The sequence below is a fragment of the Odocoileus virginianus genome, chromosome 30, assembly GCF_023699985.2.
Source record: "Odocoileus virginianus isolate 20LAN1187 ecotype Illinois chromosome 30, Ovbor_1.2, whole genome shotgun sequence".
NCBI classification, from domain to species: Eukaryota; Metazoa; Chordata; class Mammalia; order Artiodactyla; family Cervidae; genus Odocoileus; species Odocoileus virginianus.
Genome location: NC_069703.1, coordinates 7245054 through 7266787, shown reverse-complemented (window position 1 = coordinate 7266787; position 21734 = coordinate 7245054). Strand labels below are relative to the sequence as shown.

The 21734-nt window shown below is 37.8% G+C and overlaps 1 long non-coding RNA gene across 3 annotated transcripts in view; it reads left to right on the top strand.

Annotated features, from left to right (window-relative positions):
* LOC110135104 (uncharacterized) overlaps positions 1-21734 on the top strand; it is a 37495-nt gene that overhangs the window by 3964 nt on the left and 11797 nt on the right. For all 3 annotated transcript variants that reach the window (XR_002313264.2, XR_011484682.1, XR_011484681.1), the window contains one exon: positions 9103-9298. This is a non-coding gene — a long non-coding RNA (uncharacterized lncRNA). The remainder of the gene's footprint in view (positions 1-9102; positions 9299-21734) is intronic.

The following is a 21734-nucleotide window of genomic DNA, read 5'->3' as shown; positions in this document are numbered from 1 at the left end:
TAATCCTAAAGTATTTTTTCAAAAGAAATTGTAAAGCAATACAAAAAAATTCCTAGGAGTAATTTTAATATAAGATCGTGTTAATATAACAACTTTTTAAGTTTCTAGTGAGAGCTATAACTAATTTGTTTTATTACATTATGCCTGACATCACCATTTAAGTTAAAATATAGAGACTTAGGACACCTGCCTCACCAATACAATGGACATGAACTTGGGCAAACTTTGGGCGATGGTGAGGGACCGAGGAGTCTGGCGTGTTGCGGTCCATGGGTTTGCAGAGTCACACACAGCTGGGAGACTGAACAACAACAGCAACATAAAGCCTTTATAAAGATGGCAGGAAACAAAGAAAACAAAACGACACTTGATTTTAAATATTTAAATATCTTCCCCAGAAAAAATTCATCTTGCAAAACAGAACACTTTTTTTCAGTTCAACATTTTCCCATCCTGCATACATTTTCATTTGCAATACTAGCAACAGAAAGCAAAACAATTGCACCACCTATAATCAAAACTTTTTACTGTCACAAGAATGTTAAAACAATAGTATTTTACAAACAGCATCAGTCATAGAAGTGAGGTCTTCAAAATACACTCTCATTTTGTTGTTGCTGTTGTCCAGTCGCTAAGTCATATCCAACTCTTTGTGACCTCATGGACTGCAGCATGCCAGGCTCCTCTGCCTTCTACTATCTCCTGGGGTTTGCCCAAATTTATGCCCATTGAGTGGATGATGCTATCCTACCATCTCATCCTCTGCTGCCCTCTTTAGCCTCCAGTCTTTCCTAGCATAGAGGTCTTTTCCAGTGAGTAAGCACTTCACATCAGCTGGCCAAACTATTGGAGCTGCAGCTTCAGCAAGCCTTCTTCCAATGAATATTCAGGGTTGATTTCCTTTAGAATTAACTGGTTTGATCTCCTTGCTGTCCATGAGACTAAGTGTCTTCTCCAGCACCACAATTGAAAAGGATCCATTCTTTGGCGCTCAGCCTTCTCGTGGTCCAACTCTCACATCTCTACATGACTACTGGAAAAACCATAGCTTTGACTAGACAGACTTTGTCAGCCAAGAGATGTCTTTGCTTTTTAGTGTGCTGTCATAGCTTTCCTTCCAAGGAGCAAACATCTTTTAATTTCATAGCTGCAGTCACTGTCTGCCGTAATTTTGAAGCCCAAGAAAATATCTGTCACTGTTTCCATGTTTTTGTCTTCCGTTTGCCATGAAGAGATGGGACCAGATGTCATGATCTTAATTTTCTGAATGTTGAGTTTGAAGCTAGCTTTTTCCCTCTCCTCTTTCACCTTCACCAAGAGACTCTTGACTTCCTTTTGGCCTTCTGCCACTATAGTGGTATCATCACCATACTGACCTTTTCCGGAACTGGGGCCACTGCTACTCCCATCTTTTACATTCACCTTATTTATGAAATGACTATAATAAGTTTCCTTTCAAGTTGATGCTGAAAATTCACCCAAAAGTTACTATTTACTTTCCAAATACCGAAAATTCTTTAGGAGGAACACTTTACATATTTTGTCCATCCCACTGATTGTTTCTTAAAGCAAGACTCACAAATTATATCAGAGTTTATCACTAAGACTTGCTGAAAACACGAATCAGAAGGTCTGAGGCTGGTCCTTGGAATGTGCATTTAACCCTTCCTCCAAGGCTTCTGACATGGCATAGAAACCATAAATTCTGTGTAGGATGGCAGCCCCAAGCCCCCAAGGCCTTATCAAACTGTCTGCCCCCTGCATCGAGCCCAGCAGCTGGCACAGAACGCATGAAGCAGAGTGCAGAGGAAATGTATAACAGAGGGGTGGGGCAATCCCCCTTCCTTAAATTCCAGCAGCCCACACCACAAATCCTGACCTTTGAACCTGTGGGAAGCCAACACCTTGCTTTGTGTTACTAAACGGAACTGCTATCCCAACTAGATGATAAACTCATGAAGCATAAGGTTTGAATTTAGAGTTATTTTGGTTTGTTGCTGTTTTTCAGTTGCTCAGTCATATCTGACTCTTTGTGACCCCTGACTCTTTGCAACATGCCAGGCTTCCCTGTCCTTCACTATCTCCTGGAGCTTTCTCAAACTCATGTCTATTGAGTTGGTGATGCCATCCAACCATCTCCTCCTTTGTAGTCCCCTTTTCCTCCTGCCTACAATCTTGCCCAGTATCAGGGTCTTTTCTAATGAGTCAGCTTTTTGTGCATCACAGCTCCAAAGTATTGGAGCTTCAGCTTCAGCATCAGTCCTTCCAATGAATATTCAGTAATGATTTTCTTCAGGATTGACTGGTTTGATCTCCTTGCAGTCCAAGGGACTCTCAAGAGTATTCTCCAACACCACAGTTCAAAAGCATCAATTCTTTGACTCTCAGCCTTCTTTATGGTCTAACTCTCACATCCATATATGACCACTGGAAAAACCAATGATTTGACTACATGGACCTTTGTTGGCAAAGTAACGCCTCTGCTTTTTAATATGCTGTCTAGTTTTGTCATAGCTTTTCTTCCAAGGAACAAACATTTTTTAATTTCATGACTGCAGTCACCATCTGCAGTGATTTTGTAGTCCAAGAAAATAAGATCTATCACTGCCCATCTATTTGCCATGAAGTGATAGTACTGGATGCCATGATCTTAGTTTTTTGAATGTTGAGTTTTAAGCCAACTTTTTCACTCTCCTCTTTCACTTTCATCAAGAGGCTCTTTAGTTCTTCTTCACTTTCTGCCATAAGGATGGTGTCATCTGCATATCCGAAGTTATTCATTTTTCTCCCTGAAATCTTGATTCCAGCTTGTGCTTCATCCAACCCAGCATTTCTCATGATGTACTCTGTATATAAGTTAAATAAGCAGAGTGACAATGTACAGCCTTGACACATTCCTTTCCTAATTTGGAACCAGTCCATTGTTCCATGTTCGATTCTAACTGGTGGTTTCTTGAGCTGCATACATAGGTTTCTCAGGAGGCAGGTAAGGTGGTCTGGTATTCCCATCTCCTTAATAATTTTCCACAGTTTTGGTTTAGTTTTGCCTGTTCAACATTCAACATTTGGTTTAGTTTTGTCCATTCAACATTCACTCTATAAATATTTATTGACCACTTAGTCAATGCCAAATACCATGTCTAGATTTGGACATAAAGAAAAGAATAAAGCAGGTGTGTTCTCGTCTCTAGGAATGGGGTGACTCCTGAAAGAATGCTCAGGCAGGATGACCCCACTACATAGTGAGCAGTTTGGACATTTTGGTGGGTGTTTTTGTCTAATAGGATGGTTGTGTCAGAGGATTTACAAATTGCATACATATTAGTTTATAATATATTTTCTTTTTGTATTTTCTAGGTATTATAATTACAGCATTACAGATTTTCTAAAATGTGTGTTCCTAAGAAGGTATTATCTATGAATTTCAGAGTACTAAATTAGGCATCATAAAATATATATTATCAAAAGGGAGCTTTGGGTCAAACATGTTTGAAAATCACTGCCCTAGTGAATATTTTAGCATTGTTAACTTGAAGAGTCCCTGAGAATAAGCAAAGTGCTATTTACAAAGTATTTGACTAATAATCAAATAACAATAAAATAAATAATATGATTTCACCTAAATATAATTTCATTTGAACATTCATTGGAAGAACTGAAGCCGAATCTCCAATACTTTGGCCACCTGATGCAAAGAGCCTACTCATTGGAAAAGACCCTGATGCTGGGAAAGATTGAGGATCAAAGGAGAAGGGTACAGCAAAGGATGAGATGGTTAGATAGCATCACCAACTCAATGGACATGATTTTGAGCAAACTCCAGGAGATGGTGGAGGACAGGGGAGCCTGGCGTGCTGCAGTCCATGGCATTGCAAAGAGTCAGACATAACTGAGGGACTGAACAACAACTTCCTGATTCTACTGTAAACGTCCCTTTAGTTGATAAGAATTTTCATGTAGTTTTCAGACACACACATTACTGATCTGTAGTTAAGTACTATGTCTCCATGATAGAAAGTAACCAAAAAATTTAAAGGTATATCATCTATATTAACATGACTGATTAGAAAGTATTCTGTTACCCTGATTTAGCATTCTCTGGAATACTAAATCACAAGTACACTAAGGTTACCTTTTTGCAAGAATTATAGCGCTGGTGGTACACCAGATAAGAATGGTACAGAGGATAAGAATCTGGTGATACAGAGGATAAGAATCTGCCTGCCAGTACAGGGGACATGGGTTCGATCCCTGGCCGAGAAGATACCATGGAGCAACTAAGCCCATGTATCACAACTACTGAACCCTCACACACATGCCCACATGCCCCAACTACTGAGCTTCATTCGCTGCAACTACTGAAGACTGTGGGCCCCGAGAGCCCACACTTCACAAGAGAACCACCACAATGAGATGCCCATGCACTGCAGCAAAGAGCAGCCCCATTCCTACCACAGGAGGAAGCCCGCATGCAGCATCAAAGACCCAGTGCCATCAAAAGTAACATAAATTTTCTTAAAAAGAACGATGACTCTACAAAATCTTTAAACAATTGTCCTGTTCTGACTTACATTGGTAATGAAATGTTCCTAATGTAACTCTTAATGTTTGCAAATTCAGGTACAGCAGAAGAAATCAGTCTTTCACATCAAGAGACACCCTATCAGCAAATGAAGAGGCAAAAATGACACCAAGTAATAATGAAGTGATAGCCCAGTATGGTTCCAACAAGCTTTTTATCACAAGCTTTTTAGTGCTCTGTGAAGACTATCACTATAGAAGGAATGGCCCTTCTTACTTAAGTCATCCCCTCTCCAATCAAACTTTTAATGAGCAGTAACCGTCAGGATGCCTATAATTTGGCTTGCCAGAATGACTATAGATTTATAGGAAAGAAGTTAAAAGAAACACAAATAATTTAAAATGCATTAAGTAGGAACTGCCTCCTTGGACTTAAAATAAATTATAAACTTTAGCAAAATTATCAGAAAACATTTGTAAATATTTTTTTTCCTTTCTGCAAGAAAAGAGACCCCCATATTGCTTACTTCAGCATTATGAACAGTTGTACAGCACTGAACACTTTTAAAAAATAGTAAATAACATTTACTAAACTAAGAGGTCTTGAGTGTAAAATAAATTGTATAAAGTATAGGATTTTTACAAATTATTCCTCAAGAGGTTTGATTTCCTAGGCCACAGCTTATTTAATGTATGCATTAACAGAACCATCCCTTTATATGTAATCAGTAAAATAACTGAAACAATGAATGCAATGTAGGAAGACATAGGCCTAGCGACTTCCCTGAACAGTGCAACAGTTAGGACTTGGCTCTGCCGATGCAGGGGCTGCAGATTCCTGGTCAGGGAACTAAGATCCCACGTGCTGCATAGCATGACCAAAAGATAAGACAAAATAAATAATTAATAAAAATAAAGTGTGTTTCCCTATACCTAAATTACAGTTTAAAAAAAAAAAGCTACAGGCCTAGAACAGTGTGGTACTGTAGGCCACAAACATGTCCATGTGTGAAATTCAATGTCATTCCCTTTAAAAGTGATGTAAAACACAAGGCAAACTCCTGTATTATGGACAGTGGTTTCGGAGCTGTGTCACTGTATGCCTTACACCGATGCTCAGGGTGCAGTACTGGATGGATTTTCAATTATTTTAATACCTCCACCTGTGGCTAATGGTTTTGGTCTGAGCCCGTATATGCAACAGAACTGCAACCAAAAGAGGATGGAGACTGTGGAATACTTAAGAGCAATTCATTCCTTGTCAGAGCGGTGCAGAGAACCAGAAAATTTGGGAAGTTTAAAAACCATGCCGCTGCTGCTAAGTCGCTGCAGTCGTGTCCGACTCTGTGCGACCCCATAGACGGCAGCCCACCAGGCTCCGCCATCCCTGGGATTCTCCAGGCAAGAACAGTGGAGTGGGTTGCCATTTCCTTCTCCAATGCATGAAAGTGAAAAGGGAAAGTGAAGTCGCTCAGTCGTGTCCAACTCTTAACGTCCACATGGACTGCAGCCTACCATCCTCCTCCGTCCATGGGATTTTCCAGGCAAGAGTACTGGAGTGGGGTGCCATCGCCTTATAATGAACCCCATTTCAGCTCAGTTCACCATTCTTTCTGCTTCAGCCTTGGATTTCCAATTTCTTCCTTTCCTTCCTTCTCTGGGAAGGATAATGGGAGAAAGAGAGTTTGTGTATTTCCATGTGTTTCCCAAAAAGAGAAAAAATAAGAACAAACGGAAAAAAGGAGAGATAGTCATAATCTCTAGCCCCATTCGACTCTCAGCTTAGGTGGCCTTGACCCCAGAAGTGTGATCCCACTTCTTTAATTAGGATCCAAGAGCAAAAGATGACCCATGGAGAAAAGAGCTGGTTCAGGAGTCTTTTTATCCATACCAACCACAGACCGCTGGGAAGGGCAAGAATGAGTACAGGGCCCTAACCCAGGTTAAACTGTGTGTGTTAGGGTGAGCTACTTTGCAAAGGGGTCTTCATTCCTTAAAATATGTTTATTTCTGAAGGTTCAGAGGAAAACATATAAAAGGGCAGCCACTTTGTCCATGTTTGACCAAAAAAATGGTTTTCACTATCAGCCAGAAATAGCCACTGAGCCTTCAAACCCTGCATCCTCTCTGTCTTTAAGTTCACCTCCTGCTACTTTCTTCATTGTCAGAAATGGACATCTTACAGTTAACTCTGGTTTCCTTCATCCATCAGTTTAAATCATTTCTTCAGGGAAGTATTGCCAACTCACCCTGCTGAAATGGCTCTCCTGACATAAACCTTGCACTTGATCTTTAATAACACCTGGTACACCTCTATTTATTCAAAGTTTATCTTTTCTTATAGATTGCAAGTTCGTGAAAGCAAGGACCACATCCTTGTGGACCACTATTATATTACCAATGCCTATTCCTTGCATGGAATAGGTGTTTACCAAAGTATAAGTTGGAGGAGTGAACTTTAGTACTTGCTGATGACAAATATTTTCTGCCACGGGACCCTGAAATAATTTCTCCAAATAACATGCCACAGACAACATGGATTAACTGTAACATTACTCTAAAGACCAAAATTCTTAACATCAAACCCTACCAGCTCTCCACATTCATCTCTTACCAGCTTCCTCTTGCTATCTACTATCTAATGACACCAGTCTTTGTTCTTTTCATGCATTGTGCATTCATTTATTACTGTGGGTGTTTTAAGGGGCTATTTCTTTTGTTCAAAATGCAATCCCAACCCTCATCTTGTGCCTGTCTTTCACAGTTCTTCTGTAGGTTGTATTTTGCATTTACTTCTCCAACCTTTCAATTTTTCATCAGATTGTACGCTCCGTGAAACGTCCTTACACTCTCTGGTGTATCTGAAGTGTTAGTAGTTCAGTCGTGTCCGACGCTTTGTGATCCCATAGACTGTAGCCTGCCAGGCTCCTCTGTCCATGGGATTCTCCAGGCAAGAACACTGGAGTGGCTTGCCATTCCCTTCTCCAGGGGATCTTCCCGACCCAGGGATCAAACCCAGGTCTCCCGCATTGCAGGGAGATGCTTTACCGTCTGACCACCAGGGAAGCCCAGCACAAAGTAGGTACCTGGTAAATACTGTTGCAAGGCTGATTAAACAGATGTCTATATTCTACTATGGCTAAAATCATCCAACTGAAACTACCATCTTCTTATTAGTATTTATTGCAGTTTAGCTTTTAGAACTGAGAGCTGTAAATTCTTATATTTCTTCTAGAGATGAAAGAAAGCCAAAGATGTGCCACCTATTTCATAAACCTGCTGCCCTTTATCAAGTCAGAATTTGTCAGAATTTTCCACAGATACACACCAGGTTTACCAATTTCGGGATTTCTCCAAGAGTGCACCTCGCCTATGGGAAAGCTCTGTCTTTGCTTTCATGGCTTTGGCATTATAACCTTGAATCATGGTCTGTCATGCTCAGTAGCCCTTGCTATTGGTTCTTAACAGATATAAGCTAAATGATTACTCCTTTAAAAATGGGTCCTCAGGGCTAGATCAAGGTGGATTTGTTTAACAGTTATGTTGGGTCGATTCAAAAATATATCACATTTTATGGGAGGCCCACTCTCTCTCTATCCCATGCCCAGCCTCACTCTTACCCACAGCAGAGTGGATGATTGGAATTGATATTTTGACTTCTTGCCTCAAAACAGTGAGGCCTGACATCACCTCTCATCAGAAACATATAAAATTGATTTCTTAAAATGGAATCAAAGTGACTTTATGGATTACACAATGGGAGGCTAGACAGTGAAGGCGACTCAGAACAAATAGATAAACATCTACTTTGCTTAATCTCAGGAGCCCTCTGGGTGTGGGCCACTTGACCATATGAGGCTCATTTGCCAGCACTTCTGCACTTTTGCTGTTTTAAACTATAGGTCATCTGAAAGTAAGTGTCATCAGTTGGTCAATCCAGCAGCCTTTTTGCTGATCTGGGCCTTGTTGTGACAGAATATGTGGGAAGTTGACTTTGGTCACCAAACCCAAACTATTCAAAACTGCTGACGTGCAGACCCAGGTTTACTTATAGGCGTATGTCAGAGGCACACTGCGTGCTCTGGCTCCAAACAGAGGGGTTTCAGAGTTGTTGGCTCCCTAGCTTGCAATTTAAACCCTGGAACAAAAGTATTCTTCTGGGTCGTGTGGGTGCAGTGTTTGCAAGCTTTAAGTTGTTTAAGCTGAGTTGCCCCACAAGGCAATTACTGGCACCATTTCACTATCTTTCTGCCCTTTTGATGTGGTGTGCATTTTGTTTGAGGCATTCGCCTAATTTAGGAGGTGCAGGGATTCTGTTAGGATTACCCCCGAGCCCTCCCAGGTTTGGGGAATGGGTAGTCTCTGTGCAAACCACAGAGCCCACTGCATAAATTGAAATACTAGAAAACAAAACTGTCCATCTAGAATAACGGAACCAGCAACTAAGGAAAGCTGATGTCTGCAGATTACAGGATCTTACCCCTTCTTAAGTTATTACAGGTCTCCCCCTTCTCTGGTGAGACTTAAAAATAAAAGTTTTGAATAACATCAACAACAAAACAAAAAACACTCTGTTTTTAGATTCACACGTGAAAGGTGCAGAAGCAGCTCTGTGTCCTTACCATTCAAAACTCTGCAAAGATCTTACGGCCCAGGGAGAAAGGTATTCGGGGTGAGCAAACAAGTCTTCACCTGGAACGACTAAGCAGGGAGGCCCTCAGAACTGCATGAGTAGAAGCAAGACCTGGAAAATAAGCTAACACGTCCACAGCAACAGGTCAGTACTTGATATTCCCCTTACTTTTCAGCTGGGGTCAGGCCTTAGTGAAAACCTGAAGGCCTGTGGGCGCTGAAAAGGGATGCTTTCAAGCTGTGTGACAAGAAAGGTTCAAGACAGAAGCAGAGCATATCGATGCTCAAAAGACATCCTTGCACAGGAGTAGAGACAATCTTGTTTTGGTGTTTTCTCTTGTCAATGAAGCTTTACTTTTGGAAAACAAAGTGTGGACAGACAGACTTTTAAAACAAGTTGTAAGAAATGAACCCATTTTCTTGATCTATTTCGAAACAATTTATTTGACTTCATTGGATTTGTCCTAACATAAAAATTCAAGTCATTAATCAAATTTTTAAAGTTCTAGTGAGGAATGTCAATAGGAATACACTAAATAATTGTGCTTATTTAAATTTGGGGCATGCACATTATTATTAATATGGCCCCAGACATGTTAATTTGGCCGTTCTTTGCAGAGTGATTTAATCATTCTCATACTCTCAGTACCAGTGCTATCACTCATTAATCTCATTTTTTAAAAATTCATGACTTTTCAAAAAAGCCTTTGCCTCAAAATATCTAGTTGCTACTAATATGAATTCAGGAAGCATGGAGTTAAAGGAGTTGGCTTTTTTTTTTAATCTGAACAATTGGAATCAGCAGTTTGCATTATTTTAAAAATGAATGCTTAGAATCAGCAATTTTCTTGTTGTTTTTTTTTTTTAAAGATCTTGAGGGTTTTTTTTATTTAAAGTGGAAAACTACATTAAGTGCAAGGCAGTCAACAAAGAAGCAGCCATAAAGCCTAAGTATTCCTAGAGTTATAAAATATGTCCATTGTGCCAATTCCACTGCCAACAATGAAGTTTTAAGCATTAATATGCCTTCATTGCAGTTTTAATGCTTTAATATTGACTCTATAGCTCTTTTGGGTAATTTTGCTTTCTCTGGTACTTGAAAGGTGATGATGTCAGCGTTCTTCGCACTGATTCATATGCAGGTTGATGAAGCTGAGTTATTTATTGAGTTCCATTATATTTTCTATAAACATTAGTTCTCAATAAACAGAGACATTTAGCCGAGGGTTTATTTATTAAATAGGTACTGTACAGATGGTTTTGCCACACATGATGTGCCGCAGAGGATATTACTCAGGAATAATCAGCTGTGTTATAGCTTGGCTAAATTAATAAGATGATAATGATGAAATTGATGCTTTTGAGCTAGGCTTGGTAAATGGTTTTTGCATAAACAAACTGATAAATTTGAGAAGCAATTACTTGCTTGTCAAAGATAAAAACACAACAGGGCCCATTTATAGTTAGGTCCTATTTATTTTTAAAGATTGTACCAGATTTTATGTTTAATATGCTGCAATTAAAAAATAATACTTAAATGAAGAAGAATAAAAAAAAAACCTAACTTTCTGAGTTCTCCTTCAAATCTGAAGAAACAGTATTGCTTGACTAGACAGCAAGCAAACTTTTTTGCTGCATTTGAAGGGAAAATATATCTGACAAACAACAGGGTAACATTCTACATAAATGTTTTTGTCATATAGGCATGCTGGAGAAAGAGTTGATTGACAACTCCCTCTATTCAAATTCTTCCCCTTCCCCACACACAAACACACACTTAATAAGGGGCCCTACAACAATTTTTTTATCTGGTTCCCCAAAGAGCAAAGATGTTTAACCTAACACACTGTGTTCTATAAATGGTACAGAATTCATCCATTCTCTTCCATCAAAGGCCGTTTATTTGTTACTTGGAGCCTGAACATGAAAAATACATGTCTACTGATAAAATGTACAGATACAGTTTTATTATTTAATGCTAGCTTTTTGCATGTAAAAGTTCAAAACCAACTTCCAAGGTCAGGAAGACATTAGCTTTCCTCCCCAGCTTTAATAGAATGTTAAAAAATTCTTATAAAATCACACCCACAGAAACCATCTTTTAGCCCTGAACATGCCCCTATATATTCCATTAGTATCGATATGAGCTTTACATCAAATTGTTTGTAGCTGTGGGCGTGTATGTGTATTTTTAACTGTACAAGAACAGCGGCCTACACTCTTTACATATTCTGCAGAAGCTTATCAAAAGCTATTTCATACTAAATAACAGTTTTCATTTTTCTTCTCCTTTAAAGAGCTTTGATTACCAAATATAAGTTGTAACACGATTTTATTACTTGAGTATATTTAATGGTATCTATGATGAACTATTTGTCATACAGAAAGAAAACTACCTGAAAAAAATATTTAATATCTTAACTCTAAATATTGAGATTCAAAACTTCTGTAATTATATTTATTTTGAAAAAGTTAAGAAATGGGGCGGAGACCTCCACTATTTAAAAATATAGCACAGCATGAAATTATCAACTGTGAGATGAAATCAGAGATCTGTCTCATTAATATAGTCACCTTCTTTATCTTTTTTAAAAAGTACTTTGATGTCCTTCATTTAAAAATATGTTAACTTAAAATAGATTAATGCTGCAACTGTTAAATGCAAGCCAAGTGTGAGAATGGGTATTGTGCACTTTATTGTTTGTGTGAAATAAATTAGTTATAGCAAAATGCTGTGTATGTGCATGGTAAAAATTCCACCCCTCTAGGCAGCTTTCAAAAAATAAGATTATTTGTCTTCTCAATAATTGCCAACAAGAACAAAAATGTTATGATCACAGATAAATAAGAATGGACAAAATTGTTTCAAAATATGTAACAGATTTCTATCACAGAAATTCAGCAGAAATCTATTGGTCTGATATCAGACGGCCTAATTTTTTGTTATAAAACTTCAGTTGTGATTTTCTCTTCCTGGTTAATTGGAAACAACTGCTCCCCAGGACTAATTACAACTCTGTCTAAAAGAAAAGCGAGCACAAACATGTCTTAAGGGAACATGAAAACTTTGGAGGTGAGTCTCATACACAAAATTAAGGGATGAAATTTAAAACCATTCTCGGAGCTTTGCTTTCTAGAGACTGTTGCAATAAGCATCAAGGAAATAAATCCAATGAGTTTTTTAGTAACGACATCAAGAAGCATGAAAGTATAACATATTGAGATGTTGAAGATAGTGGACCACATATTGATCAGCTTACAAATCGATTATTGCTAATAGAAATTCTATGGTGGGTCTGCAATATCATATGCTTTACTGAAAATAATTTTTGGTAAGTGCTTAGCAGAAACTTCTGCTGCTTGAAAGTGGTTTGAATTATCTAACACAACATTAATACACATGTGGACTTGGCACTAAGCTATAATCTTGATAGGAAGTTTGCCTTCCATGTACCATTTAGCTCATAATTCAAAATATTTTAAATTATCTATAAAATTAAAGCATGACTGAGAGCAATGGAACATCTGAGTTTCTTATTCTGCTATTAAAGATTACAATATCTGAACTGATTTCCCTTGGTTTCAAATGAATACGGTACTCTATCACAAACCTTAGCATCTGGACTTGCCCTCACCTGTGTTAAGTATGCTACAATGGGGATTCCTAGTAAGATACAGCACACTCCTGCAACTAATACAAGTGTTATTTGTTTCTAATGCTAAAGGATTTGTAAAGGTTTGCTATCTATTTCATTGATAATCCAGTGTTCAAAAGAAAAAGAGTGATGTTGAACTCAGGAAATATATCTCAAATTGAAACATGAAATTTCTCATATTGGCGAAGTTGCTTCTAGTCGTTATTCATGTGACAAAAATCTCTAGGGAGCTAGTCAAGTCAAATTGATATACAGAGAAGAGAAAGCATTTTAGAACTCAGAAATCTTAAAGAATTTTTAGAATTTTAAAACTGTATTGTCTATGTACATTAGTTATCATGTATTTTTTCAACATATACTGACTTATATTCACCATTTGCTACATTTAATAGTCCTATTTTAAACATTTGTTTAAGTAAGTAATCAAAATAATCATAAATTAAGCTCTTTTCTAGACAAGTTTGGACAGCTATCTTGGGTTTATAATTTTAAAATAACGCTTTTTTAAAATTTTCATGATAAATTATATTTTGACAAAAGCAAAACACTTGGAAACATTTATCCAGTTCTAGTATATATTAGTAAAATATTATAATGCTATATTTATTTGCAATACCAAAATACAGTCACAGTTTTCATGTTTATGAAATTCTCCCCTTTGCCTTAAATAATTTTATTGGTTAGGATAATCAAAACCACATTCATTAAATTATTAATTCACATGAAATAAAGAACACTGGATTTAGCAGTGCTGAAACTATGAATTCTAACAGAGAACATAAATTCCTCTTATAAACACACACTGGAGCAGGCTCCTCGGTTAGGAAACCAAATTATGCCGATTACAAAGCAATTGTGTAAAATGGTTTGCATGGATTGGAACACTAAGCAACCATTCAAAACACAAATTGGAGAATTTCAAAGGCACCAAGTAGAATAGAATTATAAATTCCTGCCACTTGGCCTATTAAAAAATCTGTCTCTTTCATATTTACTCCTCACTTCACTCCTGGATGTCTGTATGTGTCTTCTACAGACTGAGAAAGCATCCGTTCCTTCATTCATTGTTTCTTTATTTTACGTATTTACTGAGTACCTAATATGTACCTCACAGGGTACCCAGTGTTGGGGATGGTAAAATGAATCAAGTAAAGGTCCTTTTCTCTAGAAGCTCAGGACAGTGGGGAAGATAGCAGAGAGTAAGAGACATGTGTCTCTCTCTCTTTAACAATCAAATAAAATATGCTTTGGAAGAAAAACTCAATGATGGGTAGCCATAGAACCAATATGCTCAGTGCTTTTATGCACATAAAAGTAAATCATAAATCCAGGGAGAAGACTGGGAACAGTCTTATACTTATACTTATACTTCAGTATAAGATTGAACTGATAAAAGACAGTAGTGGACACCCAAGCAGACGTTCTTTCATCTCAGAACATGTTCCCTGAGATCAGGACAGAGAAAATGGGGCCAACAGTCCAGTTCTAAACTGCAAGGACACGTGCGAGTAGGAAGCAAAATAAGAGTGATGACAAAACACATAACTAACATCCCTTCCCGTATTGAAAACCTCTAGATCTTTCAGCAGTAGGTGTTATTTTTCTGCTTCTATCCCCAAAGACTTCTTTAATTTAAGCAGGGGAATTTTTCATCATGTTATTGGAAAGGAAACTCTTGAAGGGTGGGGCAACAATAATTTCTCCCCTCCCCCACTGATTCCTCTGCTTCTCTGCTGAGACTCTAAATAAGGGTGCCAATTAGTGCCCATTGTCATGATGTTTGAGATGTAGACACCTGTCTTCTAATAACTGGACTGAGACCACCAACTCATTTCAAACAGGCCATCAAACAGACATCAACAAGTAATGGCCTATATTTACTACCAACCTGGGCTCAAGCCAAGACCTTCTCCAAGGAACTGCTTTTGCATTCTTGATGACAACTATCAAGTTCAACGTGTGCTCACTCCCTCCCAATAAATGAGCCAGAGGCTGTAACAATCAGTGGCAATAAACAACCAGGGCTCTCTCTCATTTTCTATGTTACCTCCATATTTAAACTTGGTAAAGTCGGCGTCTCTTAAGAAAGTATTTTTAATACCTATTGAAGTGGAATGCAGATTAAGATTCCATTTTTTTAAATATGGAAATTAGATTTCCATATTCATGTCCCACCATAAGATGAGGAGGTAAAGAAGGCCTGCTGTATGTTAAATTCCAAGAGGCAAAATAAACAGTATCAACATCAGGGATGCATGAATTCCATGTAAAGTATTTTATAACCATCTGCATATTGTAGTTTTCTAAAATAATCTTTAAAGTAACTTTAGAGTACTTAAGTAGAAGTAGATTCTTTGATTCCCATATATATTTCACAATTTAAGGGGGGGGTTGTATTTCTTTCTCAAACGTTAATCCAATTTATCAAAAAATACAAAAACCAGAACCATGGTTTAGAGCAAATAACAGTATTCAAAGAAATCAAGAGATAAAGTCTTAAAGAAGTACAGGCTAAAGAGAAATTACTTTAGCTTCAGCAGTAAGAAATAGGGTTGAAAGAGTAAGTTAGGCTCAACTAAAGATTTGTTGGGGTGGCAATGTTTTAGGAATAACAACCTGACAGTATAAAATATTCACAAGTGGAGAAAGATTGGAGGCAGGAAGGGCAACTAGAACAGTGACAGTGACAAAGCTAGGAAGTGTTTTAGAGACGCTGTTGGCGAAAAAGGGGAATTAGGATAGAGACTGCAGATTTAGAAATAATATAACTTGTTTGGCAGAGAAGGTAAACGAGTAAAGAGGATAAAACTGACCCTAAGATGTGCTTTGGACATTAATTTAAGCAAACTCAGGGAGAGAGTGAAGGACAGAGGAGGCTGGCAGGCAATAGTCCATAAGACAGACAGGATTTAACTACTGAGCAACAAGATGTGCCTGAATGCCTCCAAGATGGTAAGCTAAGAAGAAAAAAAACAAACTACCAAAGCAAGAAAAAAGCACCAGAGGTATGGATGCCAAGGGGAACTTGAACTCAGTGGGAATAGTCACATCAAAGTGCTGGAGAGACAGGCAAGCACAGTTATATTTCTTCCTGCTTTGAGAGTCATAATCATGAAGATGATGTACTAATGAAACAAAATAATGAAAGACATAATAGTGAAGCACAGGAGGTAAGTGAAAACGTGAAATTGCAGAGCTGGAAGAGATAAAAGACAGAGGTCCCTAGAAACACAACCCAGCTCCTGCCTTCGGAAGCACATTATCCAACCATGCATCCTCATGACAAAACCAAAACAAAGAGAAAGTAGAGAGTTAACATGAGGAATATGTTAGTAACACAAAGCATTGAAATATGTATTCATTTATTCTCTACAACGTAATATCGCTAATTTTTCTATCCCACAATTTTTGGGATTCTGACTCAGGAAAGCTGAAGCCTCTCAGGTATCACTATGGAGCACTGACTCTTAAACAGCAATAGTTTTGTTCCCCAGGGAAAATCAGGCAACACCTAGGGACACTTGGGTTGTCACAACTCAGAGGTGATACTTGCATCTAGTAAGCAGAGGCCAGGGATGCCTAACAAAGCATTCTACAACGCTCAGGACAGTCACCCACTCCCGCTCCACACACACACACAACAAAGAATTATGTGACCCCAAATGTTTAATGTTGGCCAGGTTAAGAACCCCTGTTAAAAAGTTAATTCAGCACTTTGCTTAATAGTATCTAAGATACTTAACTAGGAGATGCACAGATGAGAAGAGTTAGTATATTTATCTGACTTCTATTTGCGTGTTTAAGACAGTCATTCAAGATACAAAGAGGACACTAGAATTTTCTATTTATACCATAAAGTTATATCCATGGCAATTTGGATAAGTACATAATTTTAAGCATGCATATAAAATTTCAGGTATTTAAAATGTCCAACATTTTCTGTCATAATTGTGTTTTCTAAGTTTCTATTTTCCAAAATCCCATTAACCAGTTCATTCTTCACAGTTCCAAGCTATTAAAATGTTAAGATAACAGCAGCTATGGACATTTACCTTGGCTGACTTCATTGCTAACTTTCCTCTTTAATACCTTATAACCTCTCCAGCACTTAACTTCTGAAACACACTACTTGTTTCGTTATTTATGCCCATGGATCTCTGTGAACAGATTGTAGGTTTCTTTTGGTAATGCTGCTAACATTGTATAAGACTTCCTTCAACTCAGCCCTCTCACAATGAAGCCAATCACAGGATGACTTCACATCTGTGATTTATAGCTTACAAAACACATCTCTGACATCATTGCACTCTTCAGGACAGCCTCATGATACCCTAATGTACCTCATAGCACATGTCAGGAATTACTAACATGTTGGAAGAAGGAAACTAAAGCTTAGCAGTGTTACTGAGAGCTGGGGCCAGACTTAGAACCCCAGTTGTCTGACTCTTGGTCCACTCAGCCACATCACCTATTAGTCAGAAGGACTTACTGGACGTAGCTGGTGCCTTTTGCTCCTTCCTCCAAGTCCACACGGTTCATTGCTATATCTCCATCTTACACTGCATCACTAGTGCAGACAAAACAAAATGCCTCTTTTCTGAGGATGTTATTAAGGCTAAATTAACAGACTGCTTCAAGGGACAAAATTTTGATGACCATACCTCTCCTGGACAGAACTTTAACTGTTCAGATGGGGCTAAAAGACCTTGTTTTAACCCATCTTTCATTTCTCGGTAGCATGAAATCCAAGATTTTAAGGAAAAAAGAAGTTGCTGGATCAAAACATTAAATATGACCAGATTCTGTTTTCATGAATTCCTTTGTTGGATATTCATGGCAGAGTTAGAATGTGACAGAGAATTCTGCTAACATTATGCCAATATTTGCTTCCACTATTAGTAAGGATCACCATGTTTCCCAGTTTCTTTCCCTCTGTATCACCACCGAACCCCTCTTGACAGGTTGGCCAATGGACAGGAGTGGAGTCTTTTGTCAACTAACAGTTCTGAGACATTAAAAGAGGTGACCAGATGTCAGTTGGGAACCCCTTTGAGTGACCCATGGAACAGTAGGACACGTCATGTGCAGCTGATTAGAACTCATGAAGCAAATATAGACTAGACCCAGAAAGAGAGAGCTCATTTGGCCCAACAAAGTCATTTTCAGCTGAGAAAACTGAGCCCCGGAGAAGAGAAACTTTGACAAACATAAATCACGGCTCTTGAAAATGTATTTTTAGATGGTGGATATCTCTCCTGTCTGCCATCTTCTGCAGATGATCATTCATTCTAAAGCACCAAGTATCATTTTCTCTGTTTGTGTGTGTGTGTGTGTGTGTGTGTGTGTGTCTGTGTGTGTGTGTCTGTGTGTCTTCTTTCTCAGTTCTTTAGATGGCTTGTGATACAACAGTGAGATGGATAACTTGTGCTCACTGAACAGTTCATCTGCAGCTTCCTTCCTAGTGTTGACTATGTGGGCTCTGGAACTACTTGGATTTGAACCTCACTGCCTTCTCTGCTTAAGTTGGACAAGAGATATAAGCTTCCTGGCCTCAGTTTCCTCACCTTAGTGATAATAGTTATACCTACTTCATAGATGTTTGGAGAGAATAAAATGAGACTACATGTGTGTGTGTGCACATGCATAACACATGCATCAAAGTATACACGTTCAGCACTACGCTGGGCATGTAGTAAATGCTCAGTAAATACCAGCTATTATTTTCAAGGATAATATTTAATTATCACTAACCTGGCTTTTTAATTAAATTCAACAAAGGAATCTAAGCCACAAATCAAGCCATTGAATGAGTGGAGCAGGGGCCACTGCGTCTTTACTGGGAGTGGGAGCAGCACAAACCACTCATTGACTAGCACGCGGTGCCAAGCATTGCGCTGAGAACGTTTACCGTCCTGTACCATTTTCACACTAAAACAATCCAACCCTGTTTTCTTGCTTTCAAAAGAGAAAACTTAACCAAGTCTGAAAGAAGTGAAGTGACTTGTCCAAGATTACTTGGAGGCAAGCCAGAAATGAAAGGTATCTGACCACGAAGCCCTTTGGATCTAAACCATTTTGCTTTTTTTCCTTCTCTAGAACGTTCCCAGCTCTGGGTGGTGCGTGATCAGGGTGCCAGCCCATGCACACAGAGAACAAGGCATGGGATACAGAGCAGCATCCCCCAGTAGACTGAGAACTGGACCACTGAGGCAGGGCATTAGTTTGCTGTAGCAAGTGTAGTCCACCAAGTTTGGTTGTTAAACTTCAAACTTTTGTTACAGGTCTCCTTTTGCCATCTTGATATCTTAATGTCGATATCATTCTACTAAAAATGATCCAAAACAAAACTCATTATGGGTAAAGTCATTTTTTTTTAAGTTCACCAACTTTATGCTGTCCTCATAATAGAAAAAGAAAGCATTTTCTTGGTGTCTGACTGTTTCCAAATAAAATCTCTCTCATATCTCATGTATTGCTTTTGAGAATCTACACTGACATATGATCACATATCCTGGCATCTCATTCTATGGAAAATGTCCATTCAAAGGAACAAGGCCTGGGCTTTTTCAAAGCATGGGAAGCTTAGGAGATGTTGAATAATAATATTGATAGATATAACAATGCTCTAATAAATTTTTATTATCTTTTCTTCTGGTTAAGAATATCACTTACACACCCATACACATGTGTTCATGTAAGTGTATGGTATATGTCTGCTTTTCATAAAGCCTCTAAATAAAACTGGAGATTACCCAATCCGGGAAACTCTAATGTCAATCTTTATTTTACAAGCTCCAAAATGTATATCACAAGAAATTGTCATTCATCATGACACTTCACATGTACTGCATTGTTTTAATAGAAAAATCTAAAGTTTCATTATGTTAATGTTGAGCAATGAAAATAAAACATCATAAAAAAATAAGCACTTTTTGGTGATTGGCTCTGGCAATTTTCTGTCAGCTTCAAGCACAATAAAAGCACATTGAATGGAAATGGAACAAATGTGAAGAATCCAACAGCACCAAAACTATTTTACCGGATCCCTGGAAATCTAGTGTTAATAAGTGTCAGCCCAAAGAAAATACAACTTACCCAATAAACTATGTAATAATGTAATTGTTCCAGAGAAGAATTTATAGAATGAGTCTTCTTATATATCAATGCTGAAAGCAATCTATCCAAATAACATTTTCTCATTCAAAGTGATAAAGTGACTTGTTTAAAATTTAATAAATGATTTAGGTCAGATTCAAAATTGAGGACTATTACAGAGCACATGCAATGTATAAGCTCATCAATAACTTTGATGAATTTTTCTTTTGCAGGTAATACAAATATAGAATTGATGCACTAACAGGAGAACCATGTACCACATTATCATCATGCAGACAAAGAAAAAAATAGACACATATACAACAGTGCTGTGAATAAGTTTACTTTTTTTTTCTGTATCCAGACACCTATTTATCAGGCAGTTAACTGAAAATGTACGTTGATATAAGAAGAAAGTGTAGGTTTAGCTTAATATAAAGTATCTTCATCTGAGGAAGTAAACTTATTCTCCTAATGTGTCAGAACTTACACATTTAGAAGACTTTATCCAAATTTTTTTTCTCTTCTCCATTTGTGGTTGAAAGATTTTTTTATTGCAGCAATTCTTTCTGAAATGCAACAACTATTTGTCATGGAGTGTGGTGTTCTAACCGAGATATAATAATTTTAGTATGATAAACCTATAATAAAATAGTCAATACATATTTATTGGATTGGGTTACACTTAATACTTTTACACCAAAATGCCCCAGAGTAGACCGCTCTATATGAAGATGGATAAACAGCATCCCCCTTCAATGTACTAAACTTCAAAGCATGCATCCATCCATTGACAAATCACTGAAAAGGACATGCCAGCTATATATGAGTCAACAATTTTCTTTATTTTCTCAACAGATTATCCAGGTAATAAAATGTATACATTTTCTAGGGGATGATTAAAGACGTTTTTATCTATCTATCCTGAGACAAGTAAATATACTATTTTTAAGTATATCCTATACTTTAGTAAAAAATAATTTTGAAATACAGGTAAATTTCACTAAATTTTGTCTGTTTTATGTCAAAGAGTTTAGATTTTGCTCAAACTCTGACTTTTGAAACTGTGATTTTCCTTTACTATTCCACTTCTTTTACATCCCAGAACAGAAATTGCCCAGTAACAGCAAAGTCTGAAATGATGGCCCAAACTGGCTTTATAACACCTCTTTTTATATGTCTGGTTTTGTTCTATTTTGCCTTTTGTTAATATAATAGCTAATGAGTATTTTGCTGAAGATTTGAATGAACCTCCAATTCTAGTTAAGGTTTTCAGGCAATAGGGGTGTGAATTATATTCAACATGTTTTACAATATACTGAATTGCAAGATAGCTACTTCTTCCTAGTCTTCTGAGAGTATGTTGTTACAAACTTCAATGCCTGGGTATTCCTGATCAGGTCTTTTACATTCACGTTACAGAAATGGGTACTTTCCACTCTCCAAGAGGGCAATCATCATCTAAGGTATGATGTATGACTTTGTCTCAAGGGTCATATGATCGGCAGGAAAAAAAAATGAGTGTCCCTTTCTTTCGGTTTTGGGACCTCTGCATCTTTTTAGTCCTAATACCCTTGATTCTCTGCGGGCAGAGGCCGCTCTGTGGCCTGTACACTGACACGGCCCACACTCTTGGCTGCACGTCCCTGCTTAAGTCCATGCAGGTTTCTCTTTGTTCTGTTGTCTGTGCAGACAACAGTCACCCGACTGTGGAGGAAAAGTGCTAGACTGGAGCTGTGAACACAGAAGTAAAATATTGTTGAATAGCGCCTAAGGAAATAGAAGACATTATTTTAAATTATCTCGATCGTAAAATCCAAGTGAAGATTT